The sequence below is a fragment of the Dendrobium catenatum genome, unplaced genomic scaffold (genome assembly GCF_001605985.2).
Source record: "Dendrobium catenatum unplaced genomic scaffold, ASM160598v2 fragScaff_scaffold_1221, whole genome shotgun sequence".
Lineage (NCBI taxonomy): Eukaryota > Viridiplantae > Streptophyta > Magnoliopsida > Asparagales > Orchidaceae > Dendrobium > Dendrobium catenatum.
The window spans coordinates 1,887,054-1,903,296 of NW_021319683.1; the positions used below are offsets into that span (position 1 = coordinate 1,887,054).

Below are 16,243 nucleotides of genomic sequence, written 5' to 3' on the forward strand. Positions count from 1 at the left end.
CTCCATTCGCGTGACCAGCAACGAGAAGAAGGCTCATCGTCCACCCCAAAGCCCAACTCCGCTGTGAGTATTCTTCTGCTTCTTCTTTACCTACTCTTTCTTCCTCCTCTCCTTCCTTCTTCCTTCTTCCTTCTTCCTAGTCTTCTTCTCCTTCTCCTTTGCAAAAATCTGAGAATAAACTGTTTATTCTCTACCAAATCTGAGAGCAAAAATCGCTTTAGGCTATTCTTTTTGCCTTTATGTTTATGGCTTTTTGATGAAGTAATTGTCATATGAATTTTGATAAGACTTTGGTGAGTTATTTAGAGAGTTTTAGTTGAGATTTAGATGTGAACCATGACTCTTATGATAGCTTGTTTTACATGGTTTTACAAACTTTGCATATACGGTATTTGGTGAAATTCCTTTAAGGATTTTTTTTTTGAGATGTTTGGTGGGTAACTCATGGAGCATGTGAAACTTTATTTGGCCTTTCATGAGTCTATGCATCATTTTGTTTGTTAATTTATTTTTTTCCTCAAACAAAAAAAAAGAGCAATCAGAAGCTTCTCTAATTAGGTGTTTGGAGCTCTTTACTATCGAAATTTCCTTGTCAAGTTTTATTGAATCCTTTTCCTAAGCTTGGAATGATGACAAAACTTGGAAGGCCATGTTCTTTCTTTTACTAAAATATGCTTGTGAAGCTACTTAATCAAGTATTTGGTGAAGCGTCACTTGAAAAAGTGGCAAGGTTGTTTGGTTCGTAAGCTTCGAGTGACCAACACGTTAAGGATCATGCTTTCTTCTCTTGTTGGAAATGTTGATTCCTTGCTTCGAAATTTATTTCCTCGTATCTTCCACTTGATATGGAGTTTGATGTGGCATGCAAGCTTATGTGCTTGGAAAGGTTGAATATCTGTGTTGGAATCAATCCTTACATGGTACAAGAAATTTTGATCTAATTATGGCTATTGAAGCTTTGTCCCTTATAATGATAGAATAATAGCCTATAAAAAAATTCAAGATTGCTAAATACTTGTTTAGACAAATGGGTAGAACTAAAGCTCTTTTCTAGCCTTGAATGTTCATGAATGTTAAGCTTTCAACATTGTTTTTTTTTTTGTGGCATACCTCATATATTTTAGAACCTCATACATGAGTTAAGGAGTCATCGTCTTATGAGTTTTGGCATTGGTTTATACATGTTCCCTTTAAATATTGAGATTGTGTTACTACATGGCTTTGAGAGCTTGTGAGTGGTTTACATAGGAGGCTTATTTTGACTAAACAAAAAAATGTGGATAGAAGTTTTATGGTCAACTTTAGTTCTCTTGATTTCTAGTAGGAACCTTAATTTCCGATGTTGAGCTTTATGAAAATTTGCATGGTTGAGACTGCTATCATGTGTTGATTTATGTCGTTCGAGAAATAAGCAATGGGCTTATGAAAATTATATTTGAAATATGTTATACAATCTGACAAATTGAGAGGAGTCATACTATTTCTTCACACTAAATATGCATGCTAGGCATAAGTTTACTTAGTTACTTATTGGGAAACAATGAAGACTTTTCTTTTAAAAAAAAATATATGTATGGCAAGCAAGCATAGCTTTATCCTATTTTCATATTCGCACGAGTTATGGTAATTAAAAGTATTCCTAAGCTAAAGGAATAAGGAGTAGACATGCTTGATGGTATTTTGTTTATATTTCTAAGAGCCTCCTTAAAATTGTAAAAGGTAAAAGAGCTTGTTTATTTATAAAATTGTGACAATGCATAGAGTGGTTTCATGACTTGATTCGAGAGGTTTTATGAAGGGTTGGAGAGAGTTAAAATAAAAAAAGGTGCATAACTATTCCAAACCTACATTCCTACATGATTTGTATCTTAGTTGGTATTTGTAGCGGAAGCATGGATTGTTTAGAGTCGAGAGAATGGTATTTTAGCATTGTGTAAATGTTCGAATAAGTGCAGATTTTGCTGTCTTTAGAGTTCCAAACTGGTTTTGGAGATTTATAAGTGCAGATTTTGCTGTCTTTAGAGTTCCAAACTGCTTTTGGAGATTTGTAAGTGCAGATTTTGCTGTTTTTAGAGTTCCAAACTGCTTTTGGAGATTTATAAGTGCAGATTTTGCTTGTCTAGAGGTTCCAAATTGCTGTTGGAAACATGTTTATGCAATTTTTCGTTGGTTTTGAGGTGCCGAGCTATTTTGGTAACATGTTCTATGCAACTTTCTTCATGGTTTTTTTTGGATTTCAAATCGTTTTAAGGGGGGATGACATATAGATTTCTCACTGTTTTATGCTTCAAGCCATGTAAAAAAAAAATGAGATATTGGTATCCCTAGTACCATAAGCAATGAGAGATTTATTGTATAACTACACTTTGTTAATGCTTACTCAATATAAAAGATTTAGTGGTTTTTCTTAATTCTATTCGTGTATGTGTGGTATGTGAAGGAAAGTGTTAGTGCTTCAAGAATGATATTGGCATCATGAATCTTAGTTGAAGGACTTCACATATTTTGTTACATTCTATAGTCTTGCATGAGATGAGTTAGATAATTTTCCTATACTTTTCCCTAACAAGGTTTGTTAGGTGTTTTCATTTGGGAGAAAATAATAGTAGTTACTCATAATCCTTTTGCATAGTAGTGTTTAGAGAAGTAAAAAAAAAAAGCCTTCATGAGTTCCAAAGTCAAGTTGGTATTCTTGTATATTCATATTTTATCTTTGTTTCATGTCAATTTTATTAAATAAATGATTATTCGAATATGAGATGGTTAGTTTATATTGAAAGGTTTCTTAATCTTATTTTGGAAGAATGTGTAGCATGCTTAAGGGTATTTATATGTCTTTCTCTTAATGTTGGGTATTATTAGTTATCGCATAACATGTCTTTGAGAGTGTTTATGAATGATTTTGTGGTCGAAAACTTTTGTAAGTCGATTGGTGTCTAATGGCTTTGGGATTTGTTTTAAAGGATTTTATACGACGAATTTTGTGAACGCTTTCCAATGAGGGGTTTTATAAAGCTTCCTTGTTGGAAAGTTTTATACTTTCATACCCCACTCCAAATAAAGAGGAGAAGCACTTGATTATTAGGTATTTTGGTAGGGTTTTGTGTCAAAATAAAAAAAATAGTGATTTTGGTAGATAACTTTTATAGGATTTTGTGTGACACTTAGTTTAGAAGTTCTTATAAGTCATGTTGGATTTTCTTAGACTTGTGTAGTAGTGTCCCGTAGCGCCTTTTGAGAATGATTACGGTTTCTTCATTTGAGTTAGATTATTTTAATGTTTATTTCAAAAGTGAGTTGGTAGGATTTAAAACTATTTAGATTTCAATTCTCTCTCCCTCACTCCCCTCTCTTAAGAAGCACAAGGGGAAGAGCTTCTTCATCTCAACCAAGATCCTACAACTGGTATCAGAGCAAGGTGGACGTGGATGAAGATTTTCTTGTCTTATAAGAAACAACTCAAAAAATGGATAGAAGGGTCTCAGGAGAAGACCAATCAGAGAAAGTCACGAAGTACACTGATAAGGCTGTAGAGCGCAGGTCAAATGCGTGCAGGCTAAGCATGCAGGTAGAAGCACTGGCTAAGCACATGAGGAGGCGCTGGCATGCTTGTGAGAATAGTATGTGGGACAGTGCAGGCATACGTGAAGGAGCAACAAAAAATGCATGTGGGATGAGGCTTGCATGGGTGAAAGCACGCGGCGAGGAATAGGGATCACAAAGACACGTGAGGCATGCGATGCACGGGAGGTTTGCAAGAAGCGTGCATCGCGCAGAAACAATGCACAAGAGCACAGGGTGCGAGAGCAGACCACAGACACATGTTGAGTGTGCGAGCAAGGCGCAAGAGTTGCGTGGTGTTTGTTGTATGGGACACAATGTAGCAGGAGGAAGCCGTAGGTTGTGAACAGAATCGTAGACATACACAGGGAGGATGCACAGGGCAACTGAACATGGGCTCATTCCATGCTCATAAGGTGGAGAGGACGTTGGAGTTTGAATTGTGTAGATAAAGGTTGCAAAGGTGAATAACTACAAGGCTGCAATTTTTTTGTTGGCTCCAATACAATTTTTACAGTTGGATTCGGATGACAAACTAATTCTTGCTACAAGTCTTGATCATGTCGATGCAAAATGATAAATTGATCGGTGAAAATGAATTTGGATTATGGAGAATCAAGATGAAGACTCTTCTTGTTCATCAAGGAGCATTTGAGGCAATCTCTAGGGAAGATATGGCTGCTGTGACTAATATGGCAAGGGCTAGGAAAACTCAATTGAAGGCTCATAGTGCAATTCTTTTATCGCTCAGTGATGAAGTATTGAGGGTAACTGAAGAGGGTTTTTTCCATAGAAGTTTGGAAGAAATTGGAATCATTATATTTGAAGAGATCGTTGGCCATCCGATTATATCCAAAGAAAGCTCTATATACTATGCATATGGATGAAGGTAAAGATTTGAAAAAAAAAATTAAAAACACATCGATTAATTTAACAAAATTATCCTTGATCTTAAGAATGTAGATGTAAGAGTTGAAGAAGAATATCAAGGTATTATCCTCCTAAGTTATTCTCCAAAGTCATATGAAAATATAGTGGACACACTACTATATGGTAAGCAGACGTTGACCATGACTGAGGTGAAGTCGGTCTTGGGATCCAAACAATTGCAGCATAGGAATGAGGACAAAGATGAAAGTGTAAACAACATTCTAGTTGCAAGAGAAAGTCGCAAATTCAGAAAGAGTTGCTTTCACAGCCATAAAGAAGGACATTTAAAAAAAAATTGCCCGGATCTGCTGAAGAAAAAAGCAGTTAGGCCCAAGGATGATGCCAACGCAGTTGAGGTAGTAGATGGAGACATATGGAGTGCTCAAATATTTTGTAAATCTAAGGCCAAGGTGGAGTTTGTTGTGATTGGTCCAAGATTTACTACATTGTATTTTCTTTTAGTTAGTTTTCTTTGTAGCTTTTTATGATACATTGGTTTGTATCTTGGGTAGCCTTTGTTGTTACCATTTATGTCTATATATAGACACCAATAGCTTGTAATAAGCACATAGAAAAAAGCCAATCAATAAAAAATCTATTCAATTTTCAATTCTCTCTCCCTCTCCCTTTCCCTCTCTATCCCCTCTCTTAAGAAGCTCGAGAGGAAGAGCTTCTTCCTCTCATCCAAGATCCTACAACTTCCATCCCCAACATGTTTTATTTTTGTTAAATGCCAAAACCATGAATGGCCCTATGATGGTCAATAATTTTTTTTTTATTGTTGTGAAAAAAGGGTATCTGAGAGAACCTACAATACGGTTAGAGAATGCAATTAAAGAGAAAGAAGAAACCAGGGAAAGCTCTGTGTGAGGAAATGCATTTCTCATATCTTCTCTAAGTATAAGCATGGTACACTGTTTGTGTATATATAGAAGAGATGAGCCTGTGTGCACATGGTGCAGTGGCCTTATGATGGCGTGGCCGTTATATGCAGGAGACATCAGAGAAGTGGAAAGCAGAAATGATGTTGATTTGTGGTATGTTGTACCGCGCTGCATATAGTGTCTAACATCCCCCCTCAAATTAAGCATTCGAGGAGAGAATGTTTAATTTGGTTCTTAAATCTTGAAACCGTTGGACCGGTAGCGGTTTTTTGAGGATGTCGGCTGGTTGATCAGTAGAGCTAATGTGCCGAATTTGAATTTCCTTGTTGTTGATGTGCTGTCTGATAAATTGATAATCAATTTCTATATGCTTGGTGCGTGCATGAAAGATCGGATTGAGAGCCAAAGCCAGAGCATAGGTGTTATCACAGTGGAGGGATGTTGGTGTGGTTTGCGGAATATGGAAGTCGGCTAGGAGACGGCGAAGCCAGATGATATCAGAAGTGGCAGATGCAAAAGCTCTGTATTCCGCCTCAGTGGAGGACTTAGCCACTGTAATTTGCTTTTTGACACACCAAGATATTAGGCTTTTCTCGAGAAAGATGCAGAATCCAGTTATGGATTTTCTATCAATGGAGTCACTTGCCCAATCAGCATCAGAGTAAGCAGTTAGATGAAGAGAACCAGCAGTCAGGGGTAGCCCAAATTGAAGTGTTCCCTGTATATACCGAAGGAGACGTTTGAGGGCTGTATAATCTGCATTAGTTGGATGATGCATATGTTGGCTGATACTATTTACCGCAAAGGCTATATCTGGTCTAGTAATCGTAAGATAATTCAAAGATCCAGCAAGACGCCTGTAGTGAGTTGGATCATGAAACGGAAGAGTAGCCTCCGAAGTGGTAGACGGTTTGGGAACCATTGGTGTTGCAACAGGCTTACTATTCTGCAGTCCAGCCGAGTGAATGATGTCAATAGCATATTGGGATTGAGTGAGGAGTAAGCCAGAGGAATGCTTCTGAACCTGAATTCCCAAGAAGTTGCTTATTTCTCCCAGCTGTTTGAGAGAGAAATCATGATGAAGTTTAGTAATGAGCTGATGTATGATGGTGGGATTGTTGCCAGTAATTAAAAGATCATCAACGTATATGAGAAGATAGATTTTAGATTCATCCCGAGAGAAGCATAAGAGTGACGGGTCAGCCTTGCTAAAGGAGAAGCCAAAGTTGAGGAGAGTTTGTTGTACCATTCCCTCGGGGCTTGTTTAAGGCCATAGAGAGCTTTGTGCAGCTTGCAAACAAAGTGTGGGTTGTCTCGATCGACAAAGCCAAGAGGCTGAACCATGTATACCTCATCATGTAAGTCTCCATGAAGGAAGGCATTGGAGATGTCGAATTGAAGAACTGGCCACTTGAACTGAAGAGATATTAGAAGAAGTACCCATATTGTTGGCATTTTAGCCACTGGGCTGAATGTCTCACCAAAGTTGATTCCAAATTCTTGACCGAAACCTTGAGCTACCAGTCGTGCTTTGTAGCGTTCGACATCGCCATTCGGTTTGTGTTTGATACGAAAAGTCCATCTGCAGCCTAACACTTTGGTGTGTGGAGGGGAAGGTACCAAAGACCATGTACCTTGCTTTTGTAAGGCAAGGAACTCCTCAGACATGGCAGCTCTCCAATGAGAATGTTTGACAGCTTGAGAGTGGGAGGAGGGTAGTTGAGTTGGAGATGGGACGGTGAGAAGATCAAAGATGATTTTCGGGCGATGAATACCATCCTTAAGCCGGGTTTGCATAGGATGATTGGAAGTGGTGGTGGGACGGGAGTTAGGTGGAGGAGGTGGAGATATGGAGTTTTGTGGAGAGGATTGGCTAGATAGTGGTGAGTTCTGTCTTAGTGGGGAGATTGGAGGTGGATTTGAATTTGTTGGAGTTGGAGCTGAATTGGATGAGTGAATGATTGAAGTGGTTGGAAGGAGAAGATATGGGGAGTGTGTTTGATCAGAGATCGTATAGGAGGAGGGTGAGGAACTGGTGGAGGATGAGGAGAGATATGGAAAGGAGGTTTCATGAAAAATGACGTGGCGAGAGACATAAAGTTTATTGGTTTTAAGATTAAGGCAACGGTAACCTTTGTGAGATGGTGAGTATCCGAGAAAGAGGCATGGTTGGGAGCGTGGATGAAATTTGGACGGTGTTGTGGGATTAAACCAAGGGAAACAGAGGAAGCCAAAGGTTCTAAGATAGGAGTAGTTGGGTGGAAGATTGTAGAGAAGCTGATAAGGTATTTTATTATTGCAGTCCTTGGAAGGCAATCTGTTTATAAGGTAGTTGGATGTGAGTAAGGCTTCATCCCAGTAGAGATGAGGAAGATGAGCTTGATGAATGAGTGTGCGAGTCGTTTCCAAGAGATGACGGTGCTTGCGTTCCGCCATGCCATTTTGCTCTGGAGTGTAGGGGCAACTAAATTGATGATGTATGCTATGTTCCATGAGGTATGATCGGAATGCAGTGCTGGTGAATTCACCACCTGCGTCTGAGTGGAATTGTTTGATATTTTTGTTGAATTGTCTAAGAATTAATTTGTGAAATTGTTTAAACTTAGAAAGAGTTTCAGCTTTGGTATGCATGAGATATATCCAAGTAAAGCGAGTATGATCATCAATAAAAATAACATAGAATCGATAGCCATTTGTAGACGATAGAGGTGCTGGACCCCAAACATCAGAATGTATTAGATTAAAGGATTCGGTTACACGAGATATTGAGGAAGAGAAAGGTAACTTATGGCTTTTTTCCATATTACATGACTCACAAACATAAGAAGAAAGAGGACTACATATTGACGGGAAGAGACTAGTTGTTGTTGGGTGTGCGGGTTTGGGTGCCCAAGACGGGAATGCCATATTGTAGAGTTGGACGAAGACGTGTGCAGAGTGACTGGAAGCTTGGATGAGGTGGAAGAAACCAAGTAGAGACCGTTATGGTTGGGTCCACGAATGAGAATTTGATTGTAAGTAAGATCCTTGATGACAAAGCCATGCGAATCAAATGAAATGGAGCAGTTATTATCGGAAGCAAGTTTATGAATGGAGATTAAATTGTGAGAAAGCAGAGGAACATGGAGTAGATTGCGAAGAAGGAGCTTACGATTGGAGTCAGGGAGAGGAAGTAAACCTTGACCGGTGTGATGGATTGGAAGAGAGCTACCATTGGCTGTAGAGATGGTTTCGGTGCCATTGTAAGGAGATGAAAGCTGCAGGTTGGTGAGATCAGGGGTGAGATGGGTTGATGCACCAGAGTCCAGCACCCACTCATTGTGAGAGGTGGGATTCGAACTAGTCAGAAGCGCGGTTTGAGGAGCATTGGTGGTGATGCTGTAGTTTGCGTTAAACTGATGCCAACAGGAGGAGGCAATATGGCCTGGTTTGCTACAAATCTGGCAGATTGGCCTGGTAGTGTCACTGTGGGTTGTTGAGTTGTTTGGCCTGAAGGGAGCTCCACGACCGCGAGATCCACGGTAGGAAGAGCGACCACGAGAGGAGCCTCCGCGGTTGGTGAAAAGAGCTGTATAATCAGTCAGAGAGCTGGAATCGCGATGAAGATCAGTCTGCATATGAATCTCTTTGCTGCACAATAGATTGTAGATGACGTCGAGACTCAGAGGAAGCTGGCTGGTTCGCACGGAGGTCTTAAATGGATTGTAAGATGGCGGAAGACCATTTAAGATATGGAGGATGATTTCCTCAGGATCTAATACAGATCCAGCGGCGGCAATATTGTTGACGAGGGATTTGATTTTGGCCGGGTACTGCATCATATTTAAGTCCTTCATTTGAATGTGATACAGTTTGTTTTTGAGCTGGATCTCGCAGGAGCGGTTGGTGGGTTGAAGGCACAGCTCCAGAGTAAGCCAACTCTCTCTGGCAGTGGAGAGAGTGAGAATGTATGGAAGGAATGCCGGAGAAATCATCGAGAGAAGGGCGGAAACCAGATTTTGATCAATCAGGTTCCATAGACGAATCTCGTTGGCGTTGTTTGCAGTAGCAGTGATAGTAGGTTTGACGCTGTCGCCGGTAAGATGGCCTTCGTATCCGTTGGCAGAGAAGAGTTGGAAAATCTGCAATCGCCAGATGGAATAGTTGTCACTGGTGAGTTGGTTGGAGATGATGAGTTTGAGGTTGTTCATCAGGAACTTGAGAGAAGGGGGAATAACAAGCTCGATCATGGTTGGAGTTATCGCAGTAGTGGGAGGCGATGCTTCCGTAGAATACTGTGTTGGTGAAGAATCAGTCATGATTCAAAAAGAGAGGCTTCTTCTCATAGAAGGCTCTGATACCATGAGAGAACCTGCAATACGGTTAGAGAATGCAAAGAGAAAGAAGAAAGCAGGGAAAACTCTGTGTGAGGAAATGCATTTCTCATATCATCTCTGAATCAAGCATGGTACACAGTTTATGTATATATAGAAGAGATGTGCCTGTGTGCACATGGTGCAGTGGCCTTATGATGGTGTGGCCGTTATATGCAGGAGACAACGGAGAAGTGAAAAGCAGAAATGATGTTGATTTGTGGTATGTTGTACCGCGCTGCATATAGTGTTTAACAACATGGACATAGAGTGGATAGAGCCTTGGAATCTTAAGGAGATATAATTATTATTGTAGAGAGAAATCTTAGTTAGCCATACCATTTAGCTTGACAGAGATGAAGAGTATTTATGCTTTAATTCTCAACAACATTAAGAGAGATCTAACTTTTGCACTCATGAGTTTTAACTATCATAGGTCAAAAATCACATAGATATAGGAATTTTATTTTAAGACTTAGTTGATGGCTTTCATTAGCACACCTTTGAGTTTCTACTGAGATGGTAATTTTGGTAATTCATATAAAAAGTACTAGAGTGAACTTGGGGTAATCCTATACTCTGGAAATGAGACTCTACTTATTACTTTATTACTTGACACAATACGACACTTGTGTAGAATTAGAGTTTATACACAAAATATCTAATTTTTAAGTGAGTAGCGATCAAGTTTTTAACGTTATTGCTTTGGATATTGTATAATTATCTTTTTCATTACATAAGATTATTCAATTTAATCTTATCATCTTATTTGTTTATCCTATTTTATATTGGTACTGTAGTTTATTATTATAATTATAATGTATTATTGCAATGCTATTTTTTCAAATTGTGTTGTTGCATGTATAGTAAAGACCAAGTAGGTGTAGTCTTGTTTGATCATGAGATAGAAAAAATAATTAAAATTAAAAAAATATAAAAAAATTGTAAAAAGACTTTTAGATCACTAACCTAGTGAAGTACAGAATCAACCATAACCATTTAGAGAGTATGTAAATCCCATGGTAAAAGGCATTCATCAAAACATCAATAGACCCAATATCCAAGTCAATAAATTTGAGAAAAACTCTATTATAATTCAAATAGTATAATATTATCAATTTAGGGGAACTCTTATAAAGGATCCCAACTTGTATATAGCTAGTTTCATAGAGATATACACAACATTTAAATATAACTGGGTCTTTGATGAGACCATTAGACTTACATTATTTTCATTCTCCTTAAGGGACAAGGCTAAGATGTGGTTAACCTCCTTACCCCAAGGCTCAATTACCACGTGGAATGATTTAGCTTATAGGTTTCTAGCTAAGTATTTCCCTCCATCAAAAAGTTATAGAACTTATAAATAATATCACATCATTCACTCAATTAGGTAGAGAATCAATATATAAAGCTTGGGAGGCATTTAAGGAACTACTAAGGAGGTGCCCACACCATGTCTTGCCCGATTGGCTTATCATCTAAACCTTCTATAAGGGACTTATAGAATCTCTTAGAGCTATCATTGATGTTGTTGCTGGAAGTTCTTTGATTTCTAAACCCTTCGATGAAGCATATACTTTGACTAAAATAATGGCCACCAATAATTTCCAATGACATTTTGAGAGAGTGAACCTTAAGAAAGTAGGTAGTGTGTAAGAATCTAATGCCTTACCTATTTTGACTACTCCTGTAGCTACTATCTCTATGAAATTGAATAATAGTGGAGTTAGTACATCTCAGGAAACACCTATGTTAGTAAAGGAGAATTTATGGAGCATCTAGTTACCAAAATATCTCTGAAGATGAAACTTTACATGTTATTAACAATAGACAAAATAATTCTTATTCTAACAATTATAATTTAAGTTGAAAAAACCACTTCAATTTTTAATGGAGTAATATTCCTATTGGTGGTAGTCATTGGAATCCTAACTAACACAGCCTTGTAGGAAACTGGAACTTACCTCAATAGATTTATGTAATTCTAAGCCTAATTATCCTCTTAGATTTAATGTTAATAATCAAATTAAGAATAAGTGGCCTTCTCTAGAAGATCAAGTTTGGTAAATTGAGGGGACCCAATTACATAATTAAGTTGCTATAATATGGAACATTAAAAATCAATTAGGGGAGTTAGCTAGTTCCATAAATAATAGACTTTAAGGAGCCTTGCCTAGCAATATAGAGTTAAATCATAAGGAGGTAAGGAGTATTGCAAATCTATTTAGTTAAGGAGTAGTAGAGAGTTAGAAGTAGTGGTTAGGAATAAAGATAGACTTGAGGATGATATACCTATAGAAGAACGTGTAGAAACCACCAATCTTAAAGAACAATCTCAACTTGATAAGGAAATAGAAAACCCCATTAGAGAGGTTATTGTGAGGACACTACCACTATTTCCTCAAAGGTTTTTGAAGAAAAATTTAGATAGGTGGTTCTCAAAATTTTTATACGTGTTTAAATAATTATCTATTATCATTCCATTTAGTAAGCTTTAGAAGAGATGCCTACCTATTCTAAGTTCATGAAAGACATCTAGAGTAAGAAGAAAAAACTAAGAGTCTTTAAATTTGTTACCCTAACTAAGTAATATAGTGTAGCCCTACAAAAGAAACTCCTTCAAAAGATTAAGGACCTAGATAGTTATCCTATTTTATGGGAGGGTATTATATGACTTAGAAATAATCATAAAGTTTATGCCCTTGTCCATATTTAAGAGACTTGATTAAGGAGAAATCCAACCTATCACTGTTACCCTTCCAATAGGAGACCCTTCATTCTCTTATCCAAGACAAATGATAGAGGATGTCTTAGTCAAGTGGATTAACCTTCAATGTTGACTTTGTTATCTTAGAAATATAGATAAACATGGATATACCTATTATCTTGGGTAGACATTTCTTTACCATTAGGAAGGATATAATTAATGTATAGATGGGAGAGTTGACCATGAGGGTTTAGGACCAAGAAGTTACTTTTAGTGTCTATAATTTGAAGAAGTTTCCTAAGAATCATAGTGAGGATTTTCATATATTGGATTTAGTTAATGATTTTGCAGAGTATTTTGTGGAAGAATTATTGATTGATAATTCTTTGGAAAGTTATTGTGTTAGGATGACATGGGAGAGGTAGATAGAAATTTTTCTCATGTGGTTAGTGAAGTTTACAAAGCATTTAGGGAGTGATATGAGATATTATATACATCATCTTTAGGGAAGACCATAAAACCATCTATTATAGAAGTACCTATTTAAGAGTTAAAAGGATTGCCTACCGACTTGAAGTATGCCATCTTAACAGAGGAGTCAGTCTTACCTATCAATATTTATGTTGAGCTAGGAGAAGATCAAGAAGATAAGTAGATTAAAGTTCTTAGTACTTATAAGAAAGATTTTGGTTGCACCATTAAAGATATTAATGGAATTAGTCCATCCTTATGCATTTATAAGATTTTGATGGAAAAAACTCCTTTCTAAAAGCTAAACCATATAGAAGACTGAACCTTGCAATGAAGGAAGTTGTGAAGAAGAAGATTATAAAATGGTTTGATGCTGGTATTTCCTATCTCATTTTATCCAATTCATTGTATCCCAAAGAAAGAAGGCTCCATTGGAGTGGCCAATGAGAAAAAAAAAATTGATACCCACTGGGATCATCATAGGTTGGATAATATGTATAGATTATAGAAAACTAAATAAATCTCTAAGGAAGGACCATTTTTCTTTTCCCTTTATTAATTAGATTTTAGATAAGTTAGTAGGGCACCCTTTTTACTACTTAGATGGTAATTCTAGTTATCATCAAATTCATATAGCACCAAAAGACCAAGACAAAACTATATTCACCAATCTTTTTAGTATATTTTAATTTAGGAGAATGTCTTTTGGATTATGTAAGACCCTTATAATTTCAACAAGGAATGAGATCTATCTTCTTGAATTTAATAGAGCATGACATTGAAAATTTTATGGATAAATTTTTTGTCTTCAGAATAACATTTTTTGTTTATTTATATAATTTAGAACTCATGTTGAAGGGATGTAAGGAAATTAACCTAGTTCTCAATCGGGAAAAAAGCCAATTGATGATTTTGGAAAGCATTATCCTTAGACATAAAATATCTAAGAGGGGTATGGAGGTTCACAAGGTGAAGATCCGGGTGAATGAGAATTTTCAACTCCTACTTCTACAAAGATAGCCAAAAATTTCTAGGTCGTGCCAATTTTATAGTAGATTTATTAAAGATTTTTCGTATAATTATAAAACTCTTATGTCATTTAATTGAGAAGGATGTTCAATTTAAATTCAATTCAAAAACTTTAACTCCATTTAAAAAACTTAAGAAGTGCTTACTAGCTACACCTATCATCATTTCACCTAATTGGTCTTTAAATTTTGACTTGATGTGTGATGCTAGTAACTATACCATTTGAGAAGCTTTAGGATAAAAACTAAACAAAAAAATTTCATGTTAAATAGTAAGCTAGTAGATTATTGAGCAATATACAAATTAATTATATGACAACTTAGAAATAATTACTAGTAATAATATTTGCATTTGAAAAATTCAATTCATATTTAATCTACACCAAAGTTATTATTTTCACTAATCACACTTCTATCAAATACTTGAAAAAAGATGCAAATTGATTATATGGATTTTATTGATTCAGGAATTTAATGAAGAAATTTTAGATAAAAAAATGTTCTTAGAATTAAGTGGTTGAAATTTGCTTTATATTAAAGAGGCAGGATTCCAAACATAATAACTTTGAAATAAATGAAGTATTCCTTGATGAAAAGTTATTTGTATTGCATTTATTGTGCCTACTTTGGTCTACTAATATTGTGAACTATACTATGAGTGGAGTGATCTCATTTGATATGTCAAATACACAAAAATGCAAAATTTAGTATGATGCAAAATGTTCTTTTTTAGGATGAATCAGACTTGTTTAAAAATGGCAAAGATCAAATCACTAGGAAGTCGGTCTCTAAAGAGGAGATTGAAACCATCATATTTTAGTGCTATGACTCAGAGTATAGAGAGAATTTTGGAGAATTTAAATATGTTATTAAGATCCTTTAGATTGGATTTTACTAGCATGCCTTTTTAAGATGTGCAAATGCATATCAAAAGATGTGATAGATGTTAAAGGTTAAATAAAATGCCCCTTAACTACATGCAACAAGTTGAAAAGGTTCATTTTATTCAATGTTTTGGAAGTCAATATATACTAATAAAAGTTGACTATGTCTCCAAGTGGATTAAGAGAGTGGCAACACAAAAAATTGATGCTTACATAATGATTATCTATATATATATATATATATATAAGATTTTGAGTACATGGAGACATTATTAGAAGTCATTTTTATAATAAAAGAGTGGAGACTTAATTTTGAAATATGGAATTAAACATAAAAAAAAAATTGCTTATCATCCCCAAACTAATGGCCAAGCCAAAATTAGTAATAGGGGGATCAAAAGAATTATATAAAAGACTATGAGTCCAAATAGGAAGGATTGGGCATTGAGATTGGGTGAAGCACATGGAGCTTACAAGACGGCATTTAAAACCCTAATTAGAACATTTCCCTATAAGTTGTTCTTTGGAAAAGCTTTTCACTTACCTTTAGAGTTAGGGCATAAATCTTATTGGATGGTGAAAGAATTAAATTATAATATTAAGGATGCTGAGGAGAAAGATTAAATGAATATAATGATTTAGAAAAAAATTAGAAATGCTGCTTATGGAAATGCCAAGTTATATAAGGAACAAATAAAAAAGTGGCATGATTATTTGCTCATTAGGAAGAAACTAGAGCTTTGACAAGAAGCGTTTTTATAGAATTTAAAATTAAAATTATTTCCATGAAAGTTTGTCCACGTGGTCAGGATAATTCAATGTTATCAAGGTGTATTCTTAGGAAACTTTTAATATTAAAGAAGTCATACCACGCAAATTTTAAAAGTTAATGATGAGATATTGATGCCATACTTAGGAGAGAAAATAGATTGCCTTATGAGTTCGATGGAGTTGGCTCATAGGCATAATCTGGATGAAGATCTGGATGAAGATTATAAATTTAATGCTACTTAGAAGGCAACCCAAATGATTGTATATGTTTGTTATTTTAATCAGGATAGATTATGTGTGAATGATGTTTTTAATTACAATTAGAAGTTAATTTGGTTAGGCATAATTTATGACCTATAGAAGTTGTGAAGTGTGTGATAGAATTTGTCTTGTGTGTTAAACATGTAAGGAAAAATAAGCCTAAGTGATGTAGTGCAAAATCCTAAGCATTGTAATGCTATTTCAATTTTAAAAAAATAGTGTTGTAGTGTCGTAGCACCAAATTAACCCCAAAGAATCACGGCATGATTATATTGAGATCTTGGGTTTTTAGAAAGAAATTGTGCATCACAAGGAAAACGTAAATGTCATAACACCCAATTAAATTTATTATTTCGGTACTTGAAGAATAATAGCAATGGTATCTTCAAGC

General features: G+C 36.0%; 1 non-coding gene across 1 annotated transcript; it reads right to left on the bottom strand.

Moving 5' to 3' along the window:
- Positions 1-11,083: 11,083 nt before the first annotated feature.
- LOC114580745 lies at positions 11,084-11,190 on the bottom strand. The gene has a single exon (XR_003702299.1). It is a non-coding gene; the product is annotated as a small nucleolar RNA R71 (small nucleolar RNA).
- Positions 11,191-16,243: the final 5,053 nt, after the last annotated feature.